Source organism: Pinus tabuliformis, chromosome 9, assembly GCF_031772625.1.
Source record: "Pinus tabuliformis cultivar Carrire ecotype Pingquan chromosome 9, CPIR1, whole genome shotgun sequence".
Classification (NCBI taxonomy): Eukaryota; Viridiplantae; Streptophyta; class Pinopsida; order Pinales; family Pinaceae; genus Pinus; species Pinus tabuliformis.
Genome location: NC_142307.1, coordinates 1,977,764,372 through 1,977,786,295, shown reverse-complemented (window position 1 = coordinate 1,977,786,295; position 21,924 = coordinate 1,977,764,372).

The following is a 21,924-nucleotide window of genomic DNA, read 5'->3' as shown; positions in this document are numbered from 1 at the left end:
GGGTATTTGCTTCAATTTGTATTAGAGCTTTGTTTGTTTGAGAAATCTATAGTTGTCATACTTGTCATAAAACGAGCAATAAATAAAACATAGTGCCAAGCAAAGGATAAGTCAATGCATAAGTGCTCCCTCTACAAAACCTAGCGTGTTATCTTAGGATATCTTAGGTATGGATATCTTAGGTAACCTTGCATGTTAATGACACCATCCCATGAAGTAAACCCCAATCTATATATGTCATTCACACTTACTACTTGATGGGTTTCTCAATAAATAGTCTTCTTGTGTACTAGTACACTTAATAGGGGCTAATAATGATCCTTCCATACGGAAACTTGGCAAATTGCATAAATTCACGAGCTAGTGTGAAATTTGAAAATGATATCTAATGATTTTTATATTGGACATCAGTCTCTATGTTGCATTGACTTATGCACATGCTTCATATGGTCACAATCTATATCATATGTCATTCACACTTACTACTTGATGGGTTTCTCAATAAATAGTCTTCTTGTGTACTAGTACACTTAATAGGGGCTAATAATGATCCTTCCATACGGAAACTTGGCAAATTGCATAAATTCACGAGCTAGTGTGAAATTTGAAGATGATATCTAATGATTTTTATATTGGACATCAGTCTCTATGTTGCATTGACTTATGCACATGCTTCATATGGTCACACTTGGAGCTCCTTATTGGGTGATATATCTTGCAGAAACATGAAGAAGACATGAGCCTTTGGTTTTTTGGACAATACTAATGTCTTCTCACATGCTTGATTTAGGATGTTCCACACCTTTTAGAGGATGTTTGAATTTATGATGAATTGGTGCCCTTGTTAAAATGTCCTAACACACATTAGAGATCATGTGTCATGTTGATGATGAGATGTTGTGCCTTGATGATGGGATGTTCCACCTTTCAATGATGATTTGACACTTTTGATGGGACATCACACCTTTGGGAGCATGATATGGCATTAGAGGATGAAATGTTACACCTCTTTGAAGAAACATGTCACTTTTGGAGTTTCTAGACACTACTTGAGGTGAGTCACCCATCTTTTGTAGAGAATTTATGACACAATGGTGGTTTGCTGATGTATTTATAAGGGAGAGTTTGATGTTAGAGCACGTTTACTTTATTGTTGAGGTATCATTAGGTTCTAGAGACCTATTCACTCTTCTATCATGAATATTTTATGTGCTTTTGCCTTATCTATAGGGTTTATAATAGAGGTATTATTTTATGTGTTTAGTGCTTTTATTAGATGAGACGTATTTGAACTCATATAATTAAGAGGATCAATTCTCATTTGTAAATCCTTGTTACTTATCTAAGAACATTACTAGTCTATTATTATCATATCTAAAAATGCCTATGATGGCTGGTTAGAGCGACTTATTGAGGGGATAGTTTTGTAAATGAATTTACTAATACATGGATGCTCATTGCTAGGGTTTTGAAGGATAAAAAATTTCTCATGTGGTGTCACTCTATCTTGTGGTTTTGTTTATGAATGAATGTAAATGTAATTTTACTTTTTAATAGTGGTGGTGTGTCATATGGAATGAGTTGATCTTGCGGACAAGATTGAACTTCCTAGAATCTAACGATATCTAGTGACAAGCAAGCCAATCAAAAACTATCTTTATCTAAATATGCAATTTATAAACAAAGACAAACAAGTGGTTTAGGCCTACCTTGGGTCCAATGCAAGTTTGTGGAAGCCTCGCTCCTTTGATCCAAATGACCTCCCTTGTAGCGAATCTGCAAACACAAACAAGCAAACAAATTAAATAACACCTGAAAAGCCAATATCATAAAGCATACTTATCATAATGATCAAGGAATTCATGAAACAAATGACATAAGACGATTTGTTGAGAAAAATGATTCTGATTGTATTAATTCAAATCAAAGAAGAACTTTACAACCTGTGCCTTGATGCTGTACAATCTCTTCCTAGGGTCCAACAAGAAGTGTTTTCTACTTTGACAAGTTTCACTCTCTTCCCAATGAAGCCAAAAATATATGTGATCTCTCATCTCAAGCTTAACTAGGAAGTCTCAATTCCACCAACATTTAACCTCAAAAATGTTCAGCTTCTAACCTCTCTAACAACCAGTGCAATGCCTTAATTTATAGTGCAATGGAGGGAAGTTACTAGGTCTTCCTTCAAAGGGATAAAGCCCTCCTTCAAAGGGATAGCTCCTCCCATCAAGGGATTAGCTCTCTCTTTTGGGATGCATGAACCACCTAAGAGCGAACAATCCACGTCAAAATTCCTTCTAGAATCATCTAGAATTAACCCAAAGTGAGTTTTTTAGAATGAACTTGCGCCTTTCTGACTTTCACAGGGGTCCGCACCCATTCCTTTAGAAACAGAGTGGGCAGGTCCGCAGGTAATGTGAACAGGGGGTGCGGGACTGCAGGCAACAGTGAGAGAAAGTGCGGAACCAGAGCTTTGTTGATTTTTAATGTCTTTCTCTCATTTTCAAAGCTTGACATGAAAAGCTGAGGTCTGAGACTTGCTTAGGAGGACAATATAAGTGATGATAGACCCATACTGATTGCAAATAGTCATGGTGATGATATTTTTGTGTAACAGATTGCCCCTTAAAGTGCGAAGTCTGTAGTAGATGAGGATTTCATTTATTATCTAGGAAGAGTGAAGTACTTTATCATTTCGAGGATCATCTTGTGGAGAGCCCGGTTGGAACTTGTAAAAACATTCAATGCAAAATATAAATATGAGATCATATCATTGCTGAGGTAGGCATTCCCATACTCAGATCAAAACTGACTAGAAAACTAACTACTGCTCTAATATAGGAATGATCTTGTAATACATCACAAGTATAAACACAGTATGGACGCAACCATCTGTTTATGAATAGTCCACAGTATAATGAATACAAAATTCCTTGCAGCCTGGATTGTGGAAATTAGATCCGGGGTCTTCATTTCTACTTCTCGAAACAGTACGATTCTATCCATGTGAATGAATGTGTGGAAGTCGAACATGGTAGAAACCACTTGATTACCAGCCAATGATGTAAACTGTTAACAAGCGTGAGAGAAACCACCATTAATGTCAATGGCTCTCAAAGTATTCAGTACAATCCATGAGATGTGAATAGATGTGCTGATGTTGAACATGTCACGGAGTCCTTTGATCGAAGGTCAATGATGCAACCTATCGTCAAGGCGAGAAACCTGCCGTTGAGGCATGCAGATCCCAAGGTACTGACGATTTCTAGATCATCTTTCTAGATAATGAGCTGAAGTCAATAGAAAGCGATCCGTCGCAGGCAAGCCCACAACACGAAATCATAGATCAAGTTTGAAGAAATTTAGTTGCAAGGACTGACTCAGGGATGGTCAAAATAGATGACAGATATTTTGCAGATGAATGGCTTATTTGCATTGACCTCTTGAACACATAATGACACGGCAGATGGTTTGGTGACAATTGACCCAAAGTTAATACCCAGAAACCGGCTGAAGAATTTCAATGTGGTTTGATCAACTGTTAGGCAAAGGATTTCCCAACCCAGGTGAATAAAAGTGTCGTGTTCAAGAGTGGTTACAAAGTATGAAGAACAGGCTCATTTTTCTCTCTTTCCCCCCCCCCAATTCCGGCAAGTATCTCTTTATTTTTGTCAAACTTGAGGAGGATAACATTTGCTTGATTATAAGCTCATACTTCGGATGAGTCTAACTTAGTTTAAATTCGAACCCTAAGAAGGAGTGGTCCGTTCCTGTTTGTAATTGAATAGGTCCTTTACTGTTAAATTTTAACGAGTCCAGTATAGGAGAAACTCGACATTTTTCAATTTTAGAGAGTCTGAAAAAACTTAAGAAGACTCCATGGTTGACCTTTTTCGTAAATTTGTGTCTCCCAAGCCCGAAAAAGTATAAAATAATACTTGAGAGAACCGCTTGATCATTACGACCAATGAGTACTTTTCATAATTAGTGCCTCTGATCCGAAAAAGTAAAAAAAAGCGATCAACGACACGTCGTTTTATAACCAATATCGAATTTGAAACGACAAAAATCCGGCAATCTTTTCATGTTTTTACGGTCAGAAAAAGAGCTGTAAGTGGACCGTCTTTTTAGTTCCGTTTTAACGAGTTTAAAAAGAAAAACTCGGCGATCTTTTCATGTTTTAAGAGTCAGAAAAGAGCTTAAAGGTGACTCTAAAATACTTTTTCCGTTGAAAATGACCGATTTCGCCTGAAAAATCCGTTATCCTGAACAAAAACTCAAACATTATTCATACCTGTTTAAAATGGATAAAAATGCTGCAAAAGTTACATTTCTAAAGTGAAACATAAACAAATTAACAATTCATTTACTCAAAAAACTTATAAAAAGGGCTTTCGTCAATTCATTTTTACCGTTTGAGATTTGGGTGAGAAAATAGAGCTTTTGGTCAGAAACTTCCCGTGAAGATTGCGGAAAATCCGACCGTCGGAATCGAGCGCCATCTCCTCCAGGTAATCCACATCATCCTACTCTTCAATTTCAATCGTTTCAAATTGTTTTTTAGGGTTTCATTTCATTTTTTAGAGGATTTTTAGGCTAGAAACCCGCGCGCGGGGGCCCGCAGGCATAACATAGGCAGCCTGCGAACCCTGACTGTCCCCGCAGCAAGGGTTTTTAACCCTAAATTTCTCAAAATTCACCCAAAAATTTCCATTTTTAATATTCTAATTCGCCTTTTTGTTGGATGTAGAGTATACATCATGCTTGATTGGCGAGTGCGGGAGCATGAGGACATAGATCTTGTCGCGATAAATCACAAACCTTCGATCGATGCATTGAAGGCATGCGGCTTGTACAAATTCTAGGCCATACCTGACATGAGGGCCCAGATGGACTTCTTGCAGTCGCTGGTAGACAGGTGGAGCATACAGGACCAATGCTTCTTCATTGGTGGTCACCAGCTGGAAATGGAGCCGGCAGACATATACTTTTTGACTGGTTTGCCTAAGAGAGGTGAAGACTTAACTCTATTCGGGACTAGGCCAAGTGGCCAGTCCGTCGATAGCCTCCGGCTAGAGTTCTGTAACAACCAGACTAGAGACAAAGGGATAGACATCAAAACCATATCCTGTCCTGAACTCACGGTGATCGAGTTTACTGTTACCAGGATCTGTGGGAGCGCCGCACTACATATAGCCACTGGATCCCAGATGCGGATGACAGTTGACTGCTTTCGAAGCACCATCTTCAACTAGTGCGATGCTGCGTTGGCTAATGTAAAAGGCCAACTGACCAGAGCCAAGAATGGACAACTGAAGACCTTTGGATATGGTGCTTTAGTTGTGAGCTTTCGTCTGGAGAGGGTCCCAATGTTGGTCCCGCAGCACCTCACTGTTGGAGTTGGACTTCCTCGAGAGCCCAAACTGATGCGATGGGTTGCAATTATGGCCCGTCATCCTGATGAGGGAACATAGGTCGTTCGATTCAAACCTGAGTATTTCCATTGGTTGGAAAACCAGGTTTTTGCTATTCAGGACTTTTCTTACGCTGGGGTAGATTTTCGCGGTGACCCAGACATGGCTCTTCCACCAGGAGAGCAATAGGATGACTCAAGTAAAATCATTTTCAACATTATTCTAGTTTAATTGTTTTTGTTTTTATCTCGTCCCAAATTTGATAGTAAAAGTTTCAAATGCAGATGTGGGTCCACAACGACCAGCCGCTCTCCAGCCTTACGAGAGGAAACAACCAGCTGCAGTGGCACCAGCCCCATAGGACGAATCAGCAGAGACCTTGGCCGAATTGGAGAGCCATCTAGAGCGTTTGACAGGAGACATTCTGGAGACTGGCATAGATGACATTCCTCGTCGACTACAACGCTATGTGATTGGGGTCCCAGGACCTTTTAGGAGGTTCTTTTGTAAGGTGGCCCGTACAGTGGTTTTTTATCGAGATCATCACCAGTGATAGGATGATCGCCTATTGTAGACACATATGACATTTTTTGCTTTCTGTACCTATCATTTTTGCCGATCATAAGGTGTTTTTCAACCTATGATCGAGGACGATGTATATTTTGACACACTCTTATATTATACTATATCACTATTACCATCTTATCTTGTAAAACATGTTATGCAATGTTTTTAAATTTATTTGTATGATTATTGTAAATGTCTACCTAACATTCGAGAAGCAATCGCATCTGCTAATGTGTTTAAAGATCTTGGAATATGCTGATATTCAATATAATCAAATTCACGTTCCAAGAGACGCACTCTCAAAAATAATCTCAATAACACTGGATTTCTAATGGCATATACTCTATTAAGCTGTAATACAACGAGTTCAGAATCTAACCTCATTATCAAACTCTGAATCCCAAATGAAATAGATTCAAATAATAATTCAATCACTGCACTATACTCTGCAATGTTGTTCGTTGTTTGACCGAGGCTTACCCCATGCATAGATACCAACTCGTCAGAGGGCGAATAGATAACCCAAGCTGCGGAAGAAATATTCCGTGTATTACGACAAGCACCATCAGCAAAACCAATGTATGTTTGGAGAGGCATCGGCATCTGCAATATCAAGAGTAAAACCAAGATAAGCAGGAATAATGACGAAAAACACTCTCTAAGCTAAGCACACTTTTTAAACTAAAACACACCAGCTAGAAAGAAAGCTAACCTAACTAAAAATCTCCACACCCATATTTTAAGCATAATACCTCTTCAGGTAAAGACCATTTCTGAGTTTACCTAAAGAGTCCCCGTCAAAGTCTACCAATTCATAGGCCCCTTTTGCTAGCTTTCGCTTGACAACATAGGGACCATGCCACATAGGAACGAATTTTCAAGCGCCTAATTTATCATTAGCTTGATCGTACAATAAGACTAGATCTCCTTCCGAAAAATTTCGAGGGGTCACATTTTGATCATACTGAGCTTTAATACGTTTTGCATGAGTTTCGATCGCCAATGCAGCATCACGTCGATTCTCATCTAGCTGAGCCAAGTATAACAAACGTCTTTCCTCCTCGGAAGTGGCTAGAAGTAACTCGATGGCCATTTGCAATGACAGGATTTCGCATTCAATGGGTAACACAGCGTCCAGACCATAAACTAGTTGGAAAAGAGTGAACCCTGTTGACGGTTTTACTGAGGTTCGATACGCCCAAAGCGCTGAAAATCACATGTTATGCCAATTCGACCGATGAATCCCAATGATTCGTCGGATCATGATGACTAGAATTTTGTTGATGGCTTCAACCAGACCATTAGCTTGTGGATAATATGGAGTTGAACTATCGTGACGCAAGCCAAGCTGACCTGTAAGTTCAGTCATCATAACGTTTCGAAAATGACGCCCATGATCAGTGATAATCGCTCGTGGAACACCAAACCTAGCAATTATATGATTGAACACGAAAATCGCAGTTGTTTTGCCGTCTGCCTCAAATGTAGGCATCGCCTCGGCCCACTTGGTAAAATAATCTACCGCAAGGATGATATATGCATGCCCATCGGCCGAGTGAGGGTTACATGTAATAAAATCGATACCCAATTATAGGGTGGAGAGGAGCAGGTGGAGCGCGCATCTTTCGATAAAAAATTTGGCAGTTGTGGCATTTGTGGCATTTAATACAATCTTTAAACAAAAACGACCAGAAGTAGCCAGCGCACAATATCTTTTGGGTTGTGGCATACCCAGACATATGACCGCCACACACTCCAGAGTGACAGTCATTTAGAACCCTTTCAGCTTCCTCATGAGTTAAACAACGTCGAAAAACAGAGTCCGCCCCACGACGATAAAGAGTATCTCCAATAATTCTGAATTGTTGGGACTGGAATCATATTTTTCGATGTTCCGACCTTAAAATTTCTGGCCGAAAGGATTGGGTTTGGAGATAAACGACGATATCCCCATACCATGGATCTAAAGTTCTGATTAGAAACAAGGATTCGTCCGCAATGGGCTCTTCCGCCACAGTTTCTGTGTCAGCACGCGGGAAGTCACACATTAACTCTGCAAAAACTAAAGATTTCTTCGACTTAGACTTTTCAAATTCCAAGTCGAACTCCTACAGGATGACAATCCATTTGGAGTACTTGCCCCCTAGCAATTGCTTGGTCAAAATATAGATCATAGGGTTGCAATCAGAAATTACTGTAGTTTTACGTAGTAAAATGTAATGACGAAAACGTTGGACAGCTTGAACAGCTGCCAATGCCAATTTCTCCACATGTGAGTATTTTAGCTCAGTTGGATTTAAAGTTCGACTAAGGTAATATATCACATGTTCAGTACCGAATTCATCTTCCTAAACTAACACCATTCCAATGGTGGAATGCGAGGCGGCGAGATACAAGTAGTGCTAGTTGTAGTTGGGAGGATGTAATAACGGTGCATGGGTCAATGCGTGTTTTAGTGCATCAAAAGATTTCTCAGCTATCTCATCCCAAAAGAATGTAGTATTATGTTTCAACAACCGGATAAAACCGCTTGTAATCTCGGCGTAGTTAGGAATGAATCGACGTAAAAAGTTCGCTTTCCCTTGCAAACTTTGGAGTTGGCGAAGACTCGAAGGAGGAGGCAATTTGACAATAGCTTCAACCTTCGAGGGATCGACGCGAATGCCAGCTTTCGAAACAACAAACCCCAGTGACCGACCCGTTTCTATGCAGAAAACACACTTGTGTGGATTCAACCTAATCCGATAATGCCTACACCTCATAAAGATTGCTCGTAAATGGATGAGATGATCAGCTCGATGTAATGAATGAGCAGGAAAATCATCGAGATAGGGTTGCAGAATGTGCTTGATATCATGAAACGTGTAAGACACGGCCCTTTGAAAAGTTGCCCCGGCGTTCTTGAGCCCAAAAGGTAATTTGCAGTAAGTAAATTTCCCCCATGGACAAATGAAAGCCGTTTTTGGTTGATCGGCAGGTAGAATATTGATTTGATTGTACCCGGAAAAACCATCCACGAAGGAAAATATTTCACTGCCGGCACAATCATCAATGATTTGATCGATATAGGGAGTTGGGTAATTGTCTTTTGGACATGCTCGATTAATATCCCTATAATCGATACATATTCTTATTGTTCCTTGCTTTTTGTTAACAGGAACAATATTCGTTACCCAATCCATTAACGGAATCGGGTAAATGAAACCTGCTTTGAGTAATTTTTCAACTTCTGCTTTAATAGCAGCAACTTTTCTCGGGTGGATCTGACGCAAATGTTGCTGGACGGGTTTAGCGTCTGGGAAAGTTTTGATTTCATGAACAAAAATTGCGGGGTTAATTCCTGGCATTTCCTCATATGACCAAGCAAACATGTCGCGGAATTCTTGAAATAGGGCCTTATATATTTGAATTTCATCTTCCGTACATGTATATGAATGTTTTCAACAATTCCAGGCTTAACCGAAATATCAATAGGAATAGTTCGAGAAATGTTTCCCAAATTTAACTCTGAATCAGGATTTTTCATTGGATTTTGAGCTTCCTTGACATATTCAGTCATAAAAATTGATGAAAAATCATTTTTAAAACGATCACTCTCGGGTAAAAACGAAGATCTATGATGAAGATCTTCCCATGGTAAATCATCGACACATAGGATTTCACGAATTTGCTCATCAGTGTGAACAAGTTCAGAAAACGTTGTTGAATCCGAGTTTGATGTGAAAAGTGATTCCTCATGGACCACATTCATTAAGTCAATTTTGGTTGAAGATGGGTCGGAAAATGACTGCATGGCCTGATATGCAATTTCATATGGACTCAAAGGCATAACATCACCAAATGAGTCTATCTCAGATTTGGAAGGTACGATCCAAGGATCATCATAAACAATGGTGTCTAACGAAATCATATGAATGGCTGCAGTAGAAGACGATGCGTTGATAGGAGGAAAAGGAAAAGTTCCCAGTAAACCAACATCTTTAACTAGTCCTACTCCAACATCCTTATACGGGATAGTGGTTTTGCCGACATGTTGAATACTTTCAGAAGAGGCTGGGTTGGATGAAAAGTAAGTCAGTTGGTCTATAGTTACGATCTTTCCATTATGAGGGAACTTTATAAGCCGAAAGTCCGATGAAACGACAACTGTCATAGCGTAAGACCAACTACGACCCAAGAAAAGGTTGTAATCTAGAGGGGCATCAACTACCTCCACATCTAGATTAACAGTTTTTCCTTCTACCCCTATAGGTAAATCCTGTAGAATGCCAAAAGGATGAAACCCACGGCCATCAATCAAGGGATTGATTTAGTGAAGGAGAACCAAGCAATCTCCAACACTGTATCGACATAATACACATTGAGGCTCCCTCATCAATCACAGTCCTATAAATAGGTCTGTTTTTTACTAACACTAGGATCTGAAAAGCCATTTGATGAGGTAAGCGCAGTGTACTATTTTCTAGATCTAAAATTATAAGGTTCGAGTCCTGAATGTCAACAGCTCCTATAGCTGACAATAGTAATTTACGCTGTGCTGGACATGATTGCAGCACTTCCAAAGCCGACATTGCTGAAGGTGAAACAACTAAATCTTCAACAATGTTATAGTTCTGAGCCGCTCTCGCATGTGGATTGAAAGCTGACTTTCGAAGTATACCCTTGGCGAGCGGTTTGATTACTAACTCTGGATTAGGTTTCTCGATCTGTAGCGGATCGGAACCGGGAGCTGAGGTTGATGGGTTAGAATGAGAAGATTCTGCTTCTTTACCATCAATAGGACTTTTACTACCATAATCATGCGATCGAGTCGCAATCCTAACATGGGACATCATCAGTATGGGTTCTTCATTGGCATTTGAAGAAGAACCTATCTTCTTACTGTCTTGACTTGGAAAATAATCCTTCAAAATAGCAGGCGTTTGGGAACCTTTGACAATTTTCGCAACCTCTGCACGATGAGGGCAGTCTCTTGTAAAATGCTCTTCGTCACAAATGAGACAAGGATAACGAGGTTTGCGTTTCTCATCATTTGATTCCGCTTTTTCTGGTTTCTCTTTCGAATTTTTATCTGTTTTATTTTTCTTCTTCCCTTTCTTCTTACCACCGGATTTTGATTTGGCTGTAGATGACTCTACAACATGAATATCGGCGGAAATTTCCACGGAAGAATCTCCTGTCGGGGAATCTGGCAAGGTTATGATAGGAGAAGAATTCTTGGAAGACTTCTTCTTACTTTTGGTATTAACCGTACCAATCATACCATCAGCGGCATGAGACCTTGAAGGAGCTGCAGCGATTTGATTTTGCTTAGGAAGATTGGGGATTTTCTCGTGTAACGTACCTGACTGCGTATAAACTAAGTCAAGGTACTGTGCTTGAGCAATTACTTGCTCCTCAGTAACGACTCCGGCCTTAGCTACATCCTCAGTGATCTTTGGCAATAAAGATTTTACAAACCATTCAGCTAAGATCTGATCCGGAATAAAAACTTTCACTAAACACCGTCGACGTCTCCATTCATGAATGTGATCTGAAATGTAAGTGGACATTGACTGCTTTAATAAAGTTAGTAATTCTGTGCCATTGTCATATCTGACTGGCAACTGAAAATGAGTTAAAAACGAAGTAGCTAACTGACTAAAATTATAAAAAGTGGCTCACGGCAACTGAATGTACCACTTGGCCACAAGACCAATTAGAGTGCGCTGGAAAAGCCTTAAACGGATTGAATCATCTGAAATGGAGTTAGACACATACTAGAGGTGATAAGTCATCACATGGTTCGACGGATCCTCTCCTGATTTGCCTTCAAACTTAGGAATATCACTAGGCAACTTATTCGGCATTGGCTGCCAAAACAGAAGATAGTTAATTGGATCGTTCATAAGGCGCGACAAGTCAGGGAAGTCCAAAGTTGCGATAAATGGTAACTGACGATTAGGGTCCCTAAAACTCTGGGTCATGAGACCAGCCCCAGGAGGAGGATATCCAGGATAACTAGGAATTGGAATTGCATTTGGGATATTATATCCACCCGGAAAATCAGGATTAACCGGACCGTACTGGGGTTGTTGAGGTTGTTGATATGTATACCCAGGGTACGGTTGATACTGATAGACTGGCTGCTGCACAGCGGGACCGAATTGGTACTGTCCCTAGTACGGTTGATAAGTAAATTGAGGTTGACTTGTGACAACCGTACTTGAACTAAGTTTTCCTACAAGCATTTGAACCGAAGTTTGAATTGTAGATCCAGACTGAGGTAAAGATGTTTGAGGAGTTGATATAGGAACAGTAGAAACCAGAGCTGTCGATACTCCAAAAGTAGGTGGGGTAGATTGAACAGATGTTTCAGCAGTTGCAGTAGTCGTTTGAGGCGGAGTACGAGGCGTACTTGGCCCAGGCTGAGAAACTACAGAAGGTACAAAAGTTTGAATAGTAGACTGGACAGGTTGCTGGGGTGAACCAGAAACTAAGGGTTGTCCAGTTTGAGATGACAACTGTACATTCGGTTGCAAGACCTGTTGAGTTTGAGATGGATCCCACACTAAGTTCATTCCGGGGTACAGACCCATAACAGGTTGAGAATATTGAGGACCATAACCAGGTTGAGGGTAGGGTTGATAATTCAGAGGTACATTTCCAATTCCTTGAACATAAGATTGACCAGAAGGTGGTTGGAAACCTTGGTTCGAGTACTGACCTTGGGGTTGATAACCCTGAGGCACGTACTGATACTGGGTTTGACCTTGAGGTACATATTGATACTGGGGTTGACCCTGAGGTACATATTGAGTTTGGGGTTGACCTTGAGGAACGTACTGTCCCGTAGGTATGTACTGTCCTTGAGGTTGCCCCTCAGGTGCAAATTGTGTACCTTGAGTTTGCCCCCCAGGCGATAATTGATAATTTTGAGGCTGCCCCACAGGCGGTAACTGGCCACCTTGAGGTTGAGGATTAGGAATAGTACTTGACATCATGAGAATATCTTCTACACTCAACGACTTAGTACCATTATTTCTAGTTAATAACCCTTGTTCAATGGGTTGAGGAGATGCTCCCGAAAATGTACCAGTAAGTGGCTGATACCCAGAGGGAACAGAAGGACCGCCGTACAAAAAGGATTCTGGAGATTGAGAAAACATGGACGACTGTCTTGACATATTTAACGGAGGATAGTAACCTCTAGGTGTTGGGTGATAAGGAATACGAGGTGGTGAAAAACTTAGTCCCGGGTTTTCCAAAAAGTTAGTCAATGAAAGATACCAAGCACTGCTCCTAGGTGGACTGTAAAAGATTGATTCACGTTCCCTAAGTTCTATAACAGGTTGATTTTCAGGGATAGGGATGCCTACTTCTTCTTCCGGAGTAGCAAGTTCTTCAATAGCTATAAGTCCAGAAGGAAGATTTTGGGTAATTATTATTTTTAGCCTGGGTGAACCAGGATCACTAGAAGTTGGAGAGGTAATCCCCGATGTTGGAATAACAGCAAATTCAGTTTCAGGTTCGGATATTTCAGGTTCCTCATCTAAATCACTAGTAGATGAAAAGCTACCAGTAATTTTGGAAACAGAGACAGACTGTGGATTATAATCTGCTATTAAAGCTTGAAAATCAGGATGTACCACCAAAGAAGACTCTCCTTCTTCAGGTGACTCAATTCTACTGTCTCTAGGAGTTACGAGGGCTCTCAACCCTTCAGGCTGGCTCGGTGAAAACTCAGGAAGTTGGCCCCGAAGTCGATGGGACTTCCTTAGTAATTCAACCACGATTAAATATGTTAACTACTTCACACGAAAACAAAGTAAAATCTCAATGAAAACCACCTAAAGCCTCTAAAGAACCAAACAAATTTGAATCACATGCCTAAAGAATCTAGGAGATCAAACCACACACAAACAGTAACTTTCCGTACTGAAAACACTAGTTGGTGATGAAATCCAACGTGTAGAGTTCAATACAGAAATGGCGGTTGGAACAGTTACCCCGACAACTTGCTTAATGAATAGACTGGCACAGGTTCCTCCAGTAAACCGTCTCGAGTGAAGAGAACCCCCCAGAAAATCCAAATGAGTCTAGCCGATGTCTGCTCTAGGTACAGTGGGATCTTCCTACCACCGTCACCTTAGGAAGAATCCTATAGAATATGGTCACTATGGTTACCAACGGAAACAAATATACCTGGGGGAACAGTCTACAATCCGATACGCACGCAAGGGCAGAGTAACAAGCTCAATCCCCTTGAAGGCTCTTTGACATAATCTAAGGTTTACCAACAAGTGACCCCAGGCTGCTCGACAATGGTTAATCCGAGGTTTATCGTTTTTAATACGTGAATATCTAGCGTCCTTCCCAATGAGGGAGGATTGATTCCCACACTGGTTCGGACACGATCTCGTGTTTCTCCTTTAAGAGGAGCTTTCCCAAAGCATAAATGCAACAATTGGATTTTTCTCCTACTGCAAGATACAACTACTTGTTTGTTTTACTGTCTTGGAGAGTTAATTACTCCCTACTCCAAGATACTAGCCTAAGCTATGTTGGTGTAATAGAGCCCTAGAAATAAAAAGATTACTAGATAGATTTTACTTTAAGCGTTATTTTTATTGGTTTTTGTTTAAGTCAAAAGGTGCGGAGATGAAACTTGTGGTGTGAAGACTCGACTCGAAATCACTAAAAAAATGCACTTAAGATGATTAAGCAATCTTTTCTCTTCAATGAATTTCTAGCTAGGAAAGAGTTTGAGAATGCAAATACTTGTAAACACAAATCTTTCTTAACAAACAAATCAAAAGAAGAGCTTTTTGTCTTTTCCAATGCACTCAAAACGAGACAACTAGTTATTTTCACAAAAAATTCATTTTTCTTTCAAACATTCAAACACTACAAAAATAAACTTTTTCCAAAAGAGATTTTTCTATTTTTTATAAAACACTCAAAACTATGGAAATAACTAATCTTGAGATCTATAAACTATAAAAAACTATTTGAAGTCAAAGCTTACAAGATGTCTTTTTCAAGGATGTTTTACTTAGCGATAAACAAATTAAGGACTAAGCTGACCAGAATCACAAATCAGTCAAAAAACAACCAATTTTTGTTTTCTTTTCTAAAATTGAAATCCAAACTTTTAACACAAGCCTTTTCGAAGTTTCGCAAAGAGAAAACACAAGGTGGATTCCTCAACAAAGGTAGATTTTGCAAATGGTCAGACTCATAAGAAGGCCAGTAAAAACCAAGGTGATCTGAGGCTTCTACAGCTTCTAAGCTCTGAGCTACTACAAGACCAAAATGAAAACCAAGCCTGGCAACCAAAACTTCTAGGAATTTCACCTAAAACCCTAACACCAATGGAATTAACCTAAGAAAAGCTTCTAACAAGTTACATGCAGGTCTGGGCAGGGGATAATAACATCTAAACAAAAACTAAGCTGACTAACAGAGAAAATCTTAGGTTTTCCAAAATTTTGACAGGGTCCGCAGGCCCACAGTTCACACAGGTGCAGTACCGCTCTGTGCGAAAAGAAAAAGTGCGGATAGGTCTGCACTGTGTTGCAAGCCGAGGGTGCGGTCCTCTCCCAAAGTTATGAAAAACAAAAAATAATCCTAGATCTACTAAATCTACCCAATTCCACACACAACAAGCCAAAAACAGAAACAAAAACACAGTTTCTCAGGTCAAAGTAAAAACAAGGAAAAATCAAGTCCCCAGTGGAGTCGCCATTTTGTCACATGGAATGAGTCGATTTTGCGGACAAGATTGACCTTCCTAGAATCTAACGATATCTAGTGACAAGCAAGCTAATAAAAAACTATCTTTCTCTAAATATGCAATTTATAAACAAAGGCAAACAAGTGTTTTAGGCCTACCTTGGGTCCAATGCAAGTTTGTGGAAGCCTCGCTCCTTTGATCCAAATGAGCTCCCTTGTAGCGAATTTGCAAACACAAACAAGCAAACAAATTAAATAGCACCTGAAAAGCCAATATCATAAAGCATACTTATCATGAAGATCAAGGAATTCATGAAACAAATGACATAAGACGATTTGTTGAGAAAAATGATTCTGATTGTATTAATTCAAATCAAAGAAGAACTTTACAACCTGTGCCTTGATGCTATACAAGCTCTTCCCAGGGTCCAACAAGAAGCCTCCTCTACTTTGACAAGTTTCACTCTCTTCCCAATGAAGCCAAAAAGGTATGTGATTTCTCCTCTCAAGCTTAACTAGGAAGTCTCAATTCCACCAGCATTTACCCTAAAAAATGTTCAGCTTCTAACCTCTCTAGCAACCAGTTCAATGCCTTCATTTATAGTGCAATGGAGGGAAGTTACTAGGTCCTCCTTCAAAGGGATAGCTCCTCTCATCAAGGGATTAGCTCCTTCTCTTTTGGGATGCATGAACCACCTAAGAGTGAACAATCCATGTCAAAACTCCTTCTAGAATCATCTAGAATTAACCCAAAGTGAGTTTTTTAGAATAAACTTGCGCTTTTTTGACTTTCACAGGGGTTCGCACCCACTCCTTTGTTGGAAATAATACTGAGAGGGGGGGTGAATCAGTATTATCAGATCAATCAAACTTTTTCAATTTCATACTCAGAAACATATACGCTACTTCAATTAAGTGAACCCGCGTGTACACGCTACTGTGTCTAATGAAACTCGCGTATATCCAGAGATCTTATAATTCAGTTAGCTTAATCTTCAGTAAATGCATCAGATCATTATTAAGCATATTAACAGTAAACAGGTGCAGAATAACAGAACAAAACATCACACAAGAGCCACACACACATGAACACAAAGATATAAGGTGGAAACCCAATGTGGGTGAAAACCACCTGCTGCAAGTCATCTCAATCTTCTTCTTAATAAGAAAATCCTTTTACAATATTTGTACTAGTGCAGTCTTATACCAGTACGGGAGCTACAACCCCCTTTGCTCTTGTACTAGCCGATCCATTTACTAGTACGCAGGCTGCTACCTGCTACAATGCTCCAAAGATCTTCTTTAGCTTTTGTACTAGCTTAGATACTAGTACATAGGTGCTTGCCTACAATCTTCTCACCTCCAGGTACCACGTTTCATCAATTTTCAGACTGGATACGCTGAAGCACAACACATAATCTGAAAGGCCACATTTCATCCAATTTTCATACTGGACCCATAACTATCATTGAAGCTCAAAACAATCATCAAACTCTGAATCACTGAAACCCTGTTAACAACAGTCACCAGAACACAGAGCAGACACAGAACTCTGTAATAACTATCAGATCCATCTGCAACTTCAAATATCAAGCTTTACAATGTATACGCTACTTCAATGAATCAAACACGCGTGTATACGCGCTTTTGCCAAAAACAACCCGCGTACAGATCTAAAAATAATTTCTCTTAACTTGCAGCTGTACCAGACATCAGACATACTCATAACACTTATAGAACAATACATGCGTCAGTATGTAGATCTAGAATAAGCATCATAAAGATAGTTCATTTCAAACCATTTGATCCCGATCTCTCCTTAGATCTTGTTCTCCATCAACCGGTGAGATCTCTCCTTAGCTCAGATCAAGCAATGCATCATCAACCCATAACCCTGCATACTGGATCTAATGCTTCATCAGATATTCAAGACATTTTAGATACTCTTGCCTAATGATTTCCTTCCCTTTATATAGCCTTAGGCCTTGTTCAATACCAAGAGCCAAAACCATAGAAATCCAATACCATCAACTTCAAAACTAGGGATCAACACGTCCGCCGAGACGCCAAGGTCCAAAACCATAGGCACAACTTCCAAGGAATAACCGCCATGGACCAAAGGTACTTTTCCACATACACGCGCTTTCGCTGAAGCCAACCTGCGTGTACACGCGACTTGGGCTTAACGAACCTGCGTGTATGAACTTTCTCTTCTTCTTATAGTCTGATCATCAATTCCTTGCTGCTGACCTTCTGTACTATGATTTGTCATCAGTGAGGTTTGCCATCAAGGACAACACTTATCTCATAATGCCAACAATCTCCCCCTTTGGACTTGATGGCAAAGCTAACTTGTCACACTTAGAACTATCATCTGATTCCTTTGAGCTGTCCTCCATCAGTCACATCTGATATCTCTTCTGAAGATTCATCATCTGATTCCTTTGAGCTGTCCTCCATCAGTCACATCTGATATCTCTTCTGAAGATTCACCCAGTTATACATAAGTGAGATATTCTTCTATGAGAGGGTTGCCATCAAGTACAACACATGCATCATAATGCCAACAATCTCCCCCTTTGGACTTGATGGCAACAACACCAAATCACTCTCCCCCTTTGACATCAAGGGCAAAGGGTGGACCAAGATATTCTCTTCCTTTGCTGAATCATTCCACTGTCCATACTCCCCCTGAGTACTTGCTGAAATCTCTGAATAGTCTCCCCCTTTGTATATGCCAAGGTGTACCAATCTGTCCATGCTCCCTCTGAGTACATGCTGAATCTCTGTACCGCTGAAGTGTTATGTTCATGCTCTTCCTGACTGTAGGCAAGATCTGCAAAAGATGTTCTTCAAGAAGAACATGACTCTATACATCATAAAAGACCTTCCTATCACCAAAGACTCATACATTCATCCATCTCTCAACTAAGTGAGGATATACAAAAATTGACTCATCCACCCAACCAAGTGGGAATACATCAAAATTTTACATATGACAACCAATCACATTGCATCAATCATCCCAGGCATAGTGGGGAAACCAAAATAGGCCGTTACATGACCTTGACACCATGAAAAAGATACCACAAAAGAGATATATGACATAGAGACGAAAGAACTAGACCAAGACTTATGAAAGTCACCAGCAGCATCTGATAATCACCATTCAGATCAGCAACCAAGAGATCCTTCTGTTCTCCTTTCGCCTTTGTTCCACCTGAAACCAACAACAAATGTGAACCAGAACCAAATGCCAACAATGCATCATTGGAAGATTATCTGCTCCCCCTGAACCTGTGCCAGATGATCTCTGTCAGACCCATATCAGAGTTTCTGCAACCAACATCTGTCCCTGCTGATTTTCTTCAAAACTCCATATACGCGCCTGTATACACATAAACACGCGTATATACGCGGATATCCCTTACGAAACACGCGTATACCATATACGCGACTTTGCAGTGTCTAACTCGCGTATATACGCAACTTCCATTTATGAAACTTGCGTATGAGTTTCAGGACACTAAAGTTTTACACCTTCAGCTTCCTCTGAGTTTATTATGTCTGTGTTGTGCTGAACCTGAGTATTTTGTGCTGTGCCACATCTTTCTGTCTGTACTTCCTTCTTCTTCCATATCTTCAAGTGTGATGTTGTTTTCTCCTTTTGGTGTGATGTCCGTCCTTTGTTCCTGCATTGCTTTGCTATATGTCCAAGTTTGTTACATGCATAACATCTTACATGTTTCATATTCCTCCTGTAGCAATCAGCAGCTTTGTGACCAAACATATTGCAAGTAAAACAATATCCATTAAAGTACCTTGAGTGTGATGATCTTTCTGCATGATGGTCTTGAACCCTTCTTCTTCTACATCTAGCTGCAACATGTCCAAGATTATGACATACATAACATTCAACATTATTCATAGGAGGAGTAAAAGATTTTCTTTGAGGAGTCTCTTTCCTTGATTGTTGATGGGGTTGACCTTTCATCTCCTTGTTGATCATTTTAGATTTCTCTTTAGAGTTCCTTGCCTCACCTTGTGAACTAGATTCACCTTCAACAGATTCATGAAAACCAAGACCAGTCTTGATAGCAGGAGACCTTTGACTACTAAGAATATCATCCAAGACTTTAGAACTATCTTGAAATCGTAACAGTTTATCCTTTTCTTCTAATTTACCTTTCAAGATATTTACCTCAACTTGAAGTTGTTCCTCCTTTTCTAGACATTGCTTCTTCATGTCTTCTTCAACTTTCTTTCCTTCTTCCAACTGATGCCTTAATTTGAGAATCTCCTTTTCTTGTTCTTCATTCACTTCCTGCTGCATTTGACGAACTCTGAAAGCACATTCCAATTGTGATTTTAAGCTGATGACTTCGTTGTCTTGTTTTTCAATTGCTTGGTGTAGATCTTCATTCTTCTTCCTTGATTCTTCAAGATCTCCCTTTAGAGAGAGGATTGTGGCTTCAAGATTTTCATAGTAGCTGGATCTATCTCTGAGTTTCTTGATGGTTGTGCTTCTTTCATTGACTTCATCTCTTAATGATGTCACTTCACCCTGCAACTTTTGACATTGATTTTCCTTGTCCTTGAGCAACTTTCTTACCTTGTTTCCTTCCTCTGATTGAGCTTTTAGTTTGGTAACTTCTTCTTTGAAAGCACATTCCCTTTTGTTCAATAGATCTTGTTGGTCTTTAACTTTGTCTGCAAGCCTTCTAAATACTGCCTCTATTTGATACTTTTCTTGCTCACCCATAAAAGCATGTTCAGTAGTTTCACTATCACTTCCATCACTTTCACAAGGAAATATATCAGGAATATCAGAGGATAACACATTCATACCTGATAATGATTCTGAATCTGATTCTGAATCTGAAGAATTTCTTATACCTAATCCCCAATCGACTCTCCCACTGTCATAGATCTTCTGAGATGTCTTCTTCTTCTTATGAGCTTTCTTCTTAAGCTTCTTTCCCATTGTTCCACGGATCTCCTTCAAGCGATCAAGCTTCTACCAAAGGACCTGCTCTGATACCAATTGTTGGAAATAATACTGAGAGGGGGGGTGAATCAGTATTATCAGATCAATCAAACTTTTTCAATTTCATACTCAGAAACATATACGCTACTTCAATTAAGTGAACCCGCGTGTACACGCTACTGTGTCTAATGAAACTCGAGTATATCCAGAGATCTTATAATTCAGTTAGCTTAATCTTCAGTAAATGCATCAGATCATTATTAAGCATATTAACAGTAAACAGGTGCAGAATAACAGAACAGAACATCACACAAGAGCCACACACACATGAACACAAAGATATAAGGTGGAAACCCAATGTGGGTGAAAACCACCTGCTGCAAGTCATCTCAATCTTCTTCTTAATAAGAAAATCCTTTTACAATATTTGTACTAGTGCAGTCTTATACCAGTACGGGAGCTACAACCCCCTTTGCTCTTGTACTAGCCGATCCATTTACTAGTACGCAGGCTGCTACCTGCTACAATGCTCCAAAGATCTTCTTTAGCTTTTGTACTAGCTTAGATACTAGTACGTAGGTGCTTGCCTACAATCTTCTCACCTCCAGGTACCACGTTTCATCAATTTTCAGACTGGATACGCTGAAGCACAACACATAATCTGAAAGGCCACATTTCATCCAATTTTCATACTGGACCCATAACTATCATTGAAGCTCAAAACAATCATCAAACTCTGAATCACTGAAACCCTGTTAACAACAGTCACCAGAACACAGAGCAGACACAGAACTCTGTAATAACCATCAGATCCATCTGCAACTTCAAATATCAAGCTTTACAATGTATACGCTACTTCGATGAATCAAACACGCGTGTATACGCGCTTTTGCCAAAAACAACCCGCGTACAGATCTAAAAATAATTTCTCTTAACTTGCAGCTGTACCAGACATCAGACATACTCATAACACTTATAGAACAATACATGCGTCAGTATGTAGATCTAGAATAAGCATCATAAAGATAGTTCATTTCAAACCATTTGATCCCGATCTCTCCTTAGATCTTGTTCTCCATCAACCGGTGAGATCTCTCCTTAGCTCAGATCAAGCAATGCATCATCAACCCATAACCCTGCATACTGGATCTAATGCTTCATCAGATATTCAAGACATTTCAGATACTCTTGCCTAATGATTTCCTTCCCTTTATATAGCCTTAGGCCTTGTTCAATACCAAG